Source organism: Apodemus sylvaticus, chromosome 16 (assembly GCF_947179515.1).
Source record: "Apodemus sylvaticus chromosome 16, mApoSyl1.1, whole genome shotgun sequence".
NCBI lineage: Eukaryota > Metazoa > Chordata > Mammalia > Rodentia > Muridae > Apodemus > Apodemus sylvaticus.
Window position 1 is genome coordinate 41,307,862 of NC_067487.1, and position 7,731 is coordinate 41,315,592.

General features: G+C 37.6%; 1 non-coding gene across 1 annotated transcript; it reads right to left on the minus strand.

Moving 5' to 3' along the window:
* Nucleotides 1-6,891: 6,891 nt before the first annotated feature.
* On the minus strand, nt 6,892-6,998 carry LOC127667195 (U6 spliceosomal RNA). Its single transcript, XR_007973834.1, has one exon. It is a non-coding gene; the product is annotated as a U6 spliceosomal RNA (small nuclear RNA).
* Between the last annotated feature and the right edge of the window lie 733 nt (nt 6,999-7,731).

Sequence of the window (7,731 nt, forward strand, 5' to 3'; positions counted from 1 at the left end):
TGATCATAATAGCCAATTTAAGAAATCAGGGTGAAGAATGAATAAAGAAAATGTAATATAAAATATGATTGCATATATATTACACTGAGTTATGAATAAAATTTTAATTATACTATTTTCAGAAAGGTTGGTGAATTAATGAAAAAAATTGTAGGCATTTTTCTTGACAGTTTTTTTACTTTTGAGATTATAATATAATTACACTATTTCCCCTTTCCTTTTCCTCCCTCCAAGCTCTCCCATATATACCTCCTTGCTCTTTTTCAGATTCCCAGCATAATTCCTAACTACAAATATTTCTAAATATTTGCTCGTATGCTCACAGATTAAGTGTAGTACTCACCCCTCATCAAGGAAACGTTTCTTTGCAGGACACAGTAGGCACTTTTAAGGTTTATCTTTTAATATCTAAACAACAGCGTGCAATCTCTATGGTTTGGGTGCATAGTACTAATTTGACTTGTAGAAATAACACTGAAATTCTCGAAATAGATTGTTAAACTGTTGTCCTTCAAAAACTGTGTTTAAAAGCAGAATAGTACAGTTTCTTTACAATTACACCTTTGAATTAAGTCTGCTAAGATTAATTATTTTCCTGAATGCTTCATCAGCCTGCTAAGGTTGAGTACTCAAGCTCTCCCGAAACCAGCCAATTGTCTCCTTCCTACAATAGTTACCATGTAGTGGTGATGACATACTTTCTCAATGCAAAACCTCTTTCATTCATGTTTTGTTGCATGTTTCTTCTGTCAGTGCGATGAGTCTTTCAAAGCAGATGTAAGAACAGTGTTCCTTTTGGGGAGTGAGAGTAGCTGAAGAAGGAAAATAAAGATGGTAAAGCTCGTGTTTTATTAACCTCGATAACATACTACAGAAACTAGAAATGTGACAAAGCAGAACAGAGTGGGCTTTGCTAAACGTTTAAGTCACTATCATTGGCTTTTTCGAATCTTCGCTCATTTATTTCCTTCCTCTCTCTCCTCTGTTCGTTATATTTGTTTAATGGAGTTTATAGCCGCTCTACCACTGAGGATTATGTTTAGTGCATTTAACAGTGCCTTGAAATGAATGAATGAGACCAGAGAATTGGCTCTCTCTCATGCAAGAGACAGGTGATGATGGCTCAGAATCCACATGACGGTTCATCAGAACCCTTCATCCCGATTCCACCTTCATTTATATTCGTTCCTGTTTCTAAGACTGTCCTGGGCTGGTAGGGCGAATGCTAGAGACCCATTCTTATGAGGCTCTGTGGAACGGCAAGGAGAGCATTTCTCTAAATGCCTTTGGTGATGAATATGAAAGCAGAAAATTTAACTTTTGTCTGCACATAGAAAATAGTTAATAAGTGAAAAGGATCAAGGTAGAGGCACTTTGTTCCTTTAGTTAGATTTATAAATGAATATAATCTTCATGTTTTTAGTTACCAAAACCAATAAACACTTTCACCAAAACTTATTGAGGTTCTCCATTGCCTGCTGAATCTCATGCCTATTCCTAATTTTTAAAAACAATTTATTAATTAATTTTTTTACACTCCATACTTTATTGCCCTTCCCTCGTTCCACATCCTATACCTCCTCCCACTCCCCTGTCTCAACATGGATGCCTCCCTCACTTCTAAACTCCCTGGGCCTCCAGTCTCTTGAGGATTGGGTGCATCATCTCTGAACACAGACCTGGCAGGCCTCTACTGTATGTATGTTGGGGGCCTCATATTAGTTGGTGTATGCTGCCTGTTTGGTGGCCCAGTGTTTGGGAGATCTCGGGATTCTGATTAAATGAGACTGCTGGTCCTCCTACAGTATTGCCCTTCTCTTCAGTTTCTTTCAGTCTTCTCTAATTCAACAACAGGGGTCAGCTGCTTCTGTCCATTGGTTGGGTACAAATATCTGCATCTGACTCTTCCAGCTGCTTGGTGGGTCTTCTGGGGTGAGGTCAAGCTTGGTCCCATTTTGTGAGCGCTCCATAGCCTCATCAATAGTGTCAGGACTTGAGGCCTCCCATTGAGCTGGATCCCACTTTGGGTCTGTCTCTGGACATTCTTTTCCTCAGGCTCCTCTCCATTTCCATCCCTGTAATTCTTTCAGAGAAGCACAATTATGGGTCAGAGTTGTGACTGTGGGATGTTCCCCTTCTCCCTAATTTGATGAACTGTCTTCCTGCTGGAGGTGGGCTCTATAAGTTCTCTCTCCCTACTGTCAGTCTTTTCATCTAAGGTCCCCCCTTTGAGTCCTGAGAGTCTCTCATCTCCCAGGTCTCTAGTGCATTCTGGAGGGTCCCCCCAACCTCCTATCTCCCAAGGTTGCCAGTTTCCATTCTTTCTGACCTATTCCTAGTTTTAAGTTGTTATATAAAATAGCTTCCCTATTGCCTCTGAAAATAAAATCTGACTTCTGTTATGATAATGCCTTACAGCATACATGGTTGCTTCCACTATGAATGAGTTTATTTTCTGAAAGTCCAAACTCCAATTGCCTCTTCTAGCTCCCTTCTTTTTGACACTACACATTTAAGACATATACTTTCATATTTTGATAAAAGCAATTTGATCCAGAAAGTCTTTGAGAATCAAATTAAATTCACAATTCTACTAGTCTATATTTGACATCCAATCAATACTAAATTGTGTTTGCATAGGTAAACACTTTCTGACAATCTATCAGCGTACTATTTCATTGATTTTGAAAGAAACAAGCTCATATAATTCTCTTAAACATGATACTTCTATCATTTCCCACCATGCATTGTGAATCAACAGCTGTTTTGATTATGTCTTAGAAGTAGAGAGATTTAACAGTGATTTGATGTGATTTGATTCTGATTCTTAGGCTATGTGGATGGTCTTTTAATGATATCAGCTAAAACAAATCAATTGCCGGCATCATTTTTCTCCTTTTCCTATTCATGATGGCTGAGAAATGGATACAACTAGAATTTTGAGCCAAGAATACCAAAGCAAGTTGTTAGGGTGTAAGTCAGTGTTTCTCAGCTTTCTCAATGCTGTGACCCTTTAATACCATTCCTCATGTTGTGGTGACACCCCCTGACTATAAAATTATTTTATTGCTGCTTCATAACTATAATTTCACTACTTTTACCTATCATACTGTAAATATCTGATATACAGGATATCTGATATGTGACCCCCAAAGGAGTCGTGACTCACACTTTGAGAACTGATGGTGTAAGCCATCTGCTTGCTGAGAACTACTCACTCCAGATTGTTTGTTAGATGAGAGAAATATATTTAATCATTAAGCTAACACTTTTGTTTGGGGAGGAAATATGATTAAGGGGGAAGTTGCTAAGGATAATGAGATGTCATGGTAGGTAAAGGCTTCTGCCACCAAACCCGACAACCTGAGGACCAGGAGTCACGTATTGGAAGGAAAGAATTGATTTCTGCAAGTTGTCTTTTCAGCTGCACAGCTACGCCATGGACATAAGCCTCCCTCTACCATGTATAAAACAAACAAACAAACAAACAAACAAACACACACACAAGCAAACAAGAATACTACCTAATTTAATGAATAGAGGGAGCTTCCATCTTTTTCTTTTTAGCATTGACTTTATCAGTAATATAAGGTATACTAGTTAGATCTGAGTTCTTGTGAGCATGTTCCTTAATCTTTGACTCTCATATTTTTTTAGCGAGCATACCACGGAGATACCTGTATGTAAACCTTTGTTGTATTATTCACAATAATATAGGTATAAAAGCAGACTAGACACTCATCCATAAAATAGGAAGTCAGGAAGACATAAGATATGAATATGCACATACACATATAGACTCGTTGGAGTTATATAAAGCCTTTTTTTGTTTTTTGTTTTCTTTTTCTATATGGTATTTTATTTATTTATATTTCAAGTGTTATCTCCTTTCCTGGTTTCCCCTCCAGAAACACCTCCTCCCATCCCCCCTCCACCTACTCACTAACCCACCCACTCCCTCTCTCCTGTCCTGGCATTCCCCTACACTGGGGAATCCAGCCTTCTCAGGTCCAAGGGTCTCTCCTCCCTTTGATGATCAACAAGGCTATCCTCTGCTTGAGCTTCCTTTGGTCTGTGAATTGTATCTTGGGTATTCCAAGCTTCTGGTCTAACATCCACTTATCAGTGAGTGCATACCATGTGTGTTCTTTTGTAATTGGGTTACCTCTCTCAGAATGATATTTTCTAGTTCCATCTATTTTACTAAGAATTTCACGAATTCATTGTTTTTAATAGCTGAGTAGTATTCCATTGTGTATCCATTTTCTGTATCCATTCCTCTGTTGAGGGACATCTGTGTTCTTTCCGACTTCTGACTATTATAAATAAGGCTGCTATGAACATTGTGGAGCATGAGTCTTTATTACATGTTATAGATTCCTCTGGGTATCTACCCAGGAGTGTTTTAACTGGGTCCTCCAGTAGTACAATGTCCAATTTTCTGAGGAACTGCCAGACTGATTTCCAGAGTGGTTGTGCCAGCTTGCAATCCCACCATCAGTGGAGGAGTTTTCCTCTTTCTCCACATCCTTGCTAGTACCTGCTCTTGCCTGAGTTTTTGAACTTTACCATTCTGACTGGTGTGAGGTGAAATCTCAGGGTTGTTTTGATTTGAATTTCCCTAATGACTAAGGATGTTAAACATTTTTTATATGCTTCTCAGCCATATGATATTCCTCAGTTGTGAATTCTTTATTTAGCTCTGTACCCCATTTTTTTTAAATAGGATTATTTGATTCTTTTGAGTCTAAGTTCTTGAGTTCTTTGTGTATATTGGATATTAGCCCTCTGTTGGATGGAGGGTTGGTAAAGATCTTTTCCCAATATGTTGGTTGTTGTTTTGTCCTATTGAGAATGTTCTTTGCCTTACAGAAACTTTGTAATTTTATGAGGTCCAATTTGTCAATTCTTGATCTTAGACCAGAAGCTATTGGTGTTCTGTTCAGGAATTTTTCCCCTGTGCCCATGTGCTGGAGGCTCTTCCTCCAGTTTCTTTTCTATTAGTTTCAGTGTGTCTGATTTTATGTGGAGGTCCTTAATCCACTTTGACTTGAACTTTGTAAAAGGAGATAAGAATGGCTCAATTTGCATTCTTCTACATGTTAACTACCAGTTGAACCAGCACCATTTCTTGAAAATGCTGTCCTTTTTCCACTGTATGGTTTTAGCTCCTTTGTCAAAGATCAAATGACCATAGGTATGTGGGTTCATTTCTGGGTCTCCAATTCTATTCCATTGATCTACCTGCCTGTCACTATACCAGTACCATGCGGTTTTTATCACTGTTACTTTGTAGTACAGCTTGAGGTCTGGGATGCTGATTCCCCCAGAAGTTCTTTGATTATTGAGAATAGTTTTAGCTATCCTGGGTTTTTTGTTATTCCAGATGAATTTGATAATTGCTCTTTCTGACTCTATGAAGAATTGAGTTGGGATTTTGGTGGGGATTGCATTGATTCTGTAGATTGCTTTTGGCAAGATGGCCATTTTTACTATATTAATCTTTCCAATCCATGAGCATGTGAGATCTTTCCATCTTCTTCAGTTTCTTTCTTCAGAGACTTGAAGTTCTTGTCATACAGATCTTTCACTTGTTTGATTAGAGTCACACCAAGATACTTTATATTGTTTGTGACTATTGTGAAGGGTGTCATTTTTCTAATTTCTTTCTCAGCCTGTTTATCCTTTGAGTATATGAAAGCTACTGATTTGTCTGAGCTAATTTTATATCCAGCCCCTTTGCTGAAGTTGTTTATCAGCTGAAGGAGTTCTCTGGTGGAGTTTTTGGGGTCACTTAATTATATGATCATATCATCTGCAAATAGTTATAGTTTGACTTCTTCTTTTCCAATTTGCATCCCTTTGACTTCCTTTTGTTGTCTGATTGTTCTATCTAGAACTTCAAGGACTCTATGGACTAGATATGGAGAGGGCAGCCTTATCTAGTTCTTGATTTTAGTGGGAATGCTTCAAGTTTCTCTCCATTTAGTTTGATATTGGCTACTGGTTTGCTATATATCACTTTTACTATGTTTAGGTATCGGCCTTGAATTCCTGATCTTTCCATGACTTTTAACATGAAGGGATGCTGAATTTTGTCAAATGCTTTTTCAGCATCTAATGAGATGACCATGTGGTTTTCTTCTTTGAGTTGGTTTATGTAGTGGATTACATTGAAGGATTTCCATATATTTAACCATTTCTTGCATCCCTGAGATGAAGCCTACTTGATTGTGGTGAATGATCATTTTGATGTGTTCTTGGATTCGGTTGGCAAAAATTTTATTGAGTATTTTTGCATTGATATCATAAGGGAAATTGGTCTGAAGTTCTCTTTCTTTGTTGGATTTTTATGTTTTTTTTTTTTTTTTTAGAAAAAAGGTAGTGTTTGATATGAATTGTTTTTTTGTTTGTTTTTTTTATTCGATATATTTTTTATTTACATTTCAAATGATTTCCCCTTCTCTAGCCCCCCACTCCCTGAAAGTCCTGTAAGCCCCCTTCTCTCCCCCTGTCCTCCCACCCACCCCTTCCCACTTCCCCGTTCTGGTTTTGCCGAATACTGCTTCACTGAGTCTTTCCAGAACAAGGGGCCACTCCTCCTTTCTTCTTGTACCTCATTTGATGTGTGGATTATGTTTTGGGTATTCCAGTTTTCTAGGTTAATATTCACTTATTAGTGAGTGCATACCATGATTCACCTTTTGAGTCTGGGTTACCTCACTTAGTATGATGTTCTCTAGCTCCATCCATTTGCCTAAGAATTTCATGAATTCATTGTTTCTAATGGCTGAATAGTACTCCATTATATACCACATTTTTTTGCATCCACTCTTCTGTTGAGGGATACCTGGGTTCTTTCCAGCATCTGGCAATTATAAATAGGGCTGAAAAAATATGGAACGCTTCACGAATTTGCATGTCATCCTTGCGCAGGGGTCATGCTAATCTTCTCTGCATCGTTCCAATTTTAGTATATGTGCTGCCGAAGCGAGCACTTTTATGTGGTTTTGATATCAGTGTAACTGTGGCTTAATAGAACAAGTTGGGTAGTTTTTCTTCTGTTTCTATTTTGTGGAATAGTTTGAAAAGTATTGGTATTAGGTCTTCTTTGAAGTTCTGATAGAATTCTGCACTAAAACCATCTGATTCCATGGTTCTTTTGGTTGGGAGACTTTCAATGACCACTTCTATTTCTTTAGGGGTTATGGGACTGTTGAGATTATTTATCTGATCCTGATTTAGCTTTGGTATTTGGTATCTGTCTAGAAAATTGCCCATTTCATCCAGATTTTCTTCATTGTGTTGACTATAGGCATTTGTAGTAGGATCTGGTGATTTTTTGAATTTCCTCACTTTCTGTTGTTATATCTTCCTTTTCATTTTTGATTTTTTTAATTTGGATACTGTCTCTGTGCCCCCTGGTTAGCCTGGCTAAAGGTTTATCTATTTTATTAATTTTTTTCAAAAAACCAGCTCCTGGTATAGTTGATTCTTTGTATAGTTCTTTTTGTTTCTACTTGGTTGATTTCAGCCTTGAGTTTGATTATTTCCTGCCGTCTACTCCTCTTTGGTATGAAAGGAAGTGAGAGTGATCAAATTAATAGAAGGTGAGAAAAAGGAAGACAAGTGTAATATTTTTTTACATATATAATCTTGATTTTAACTACATATATGTCTTATATATATATGGAAGCACAATGGAGATTATTAAGGAAGGGAGAGTAGGAA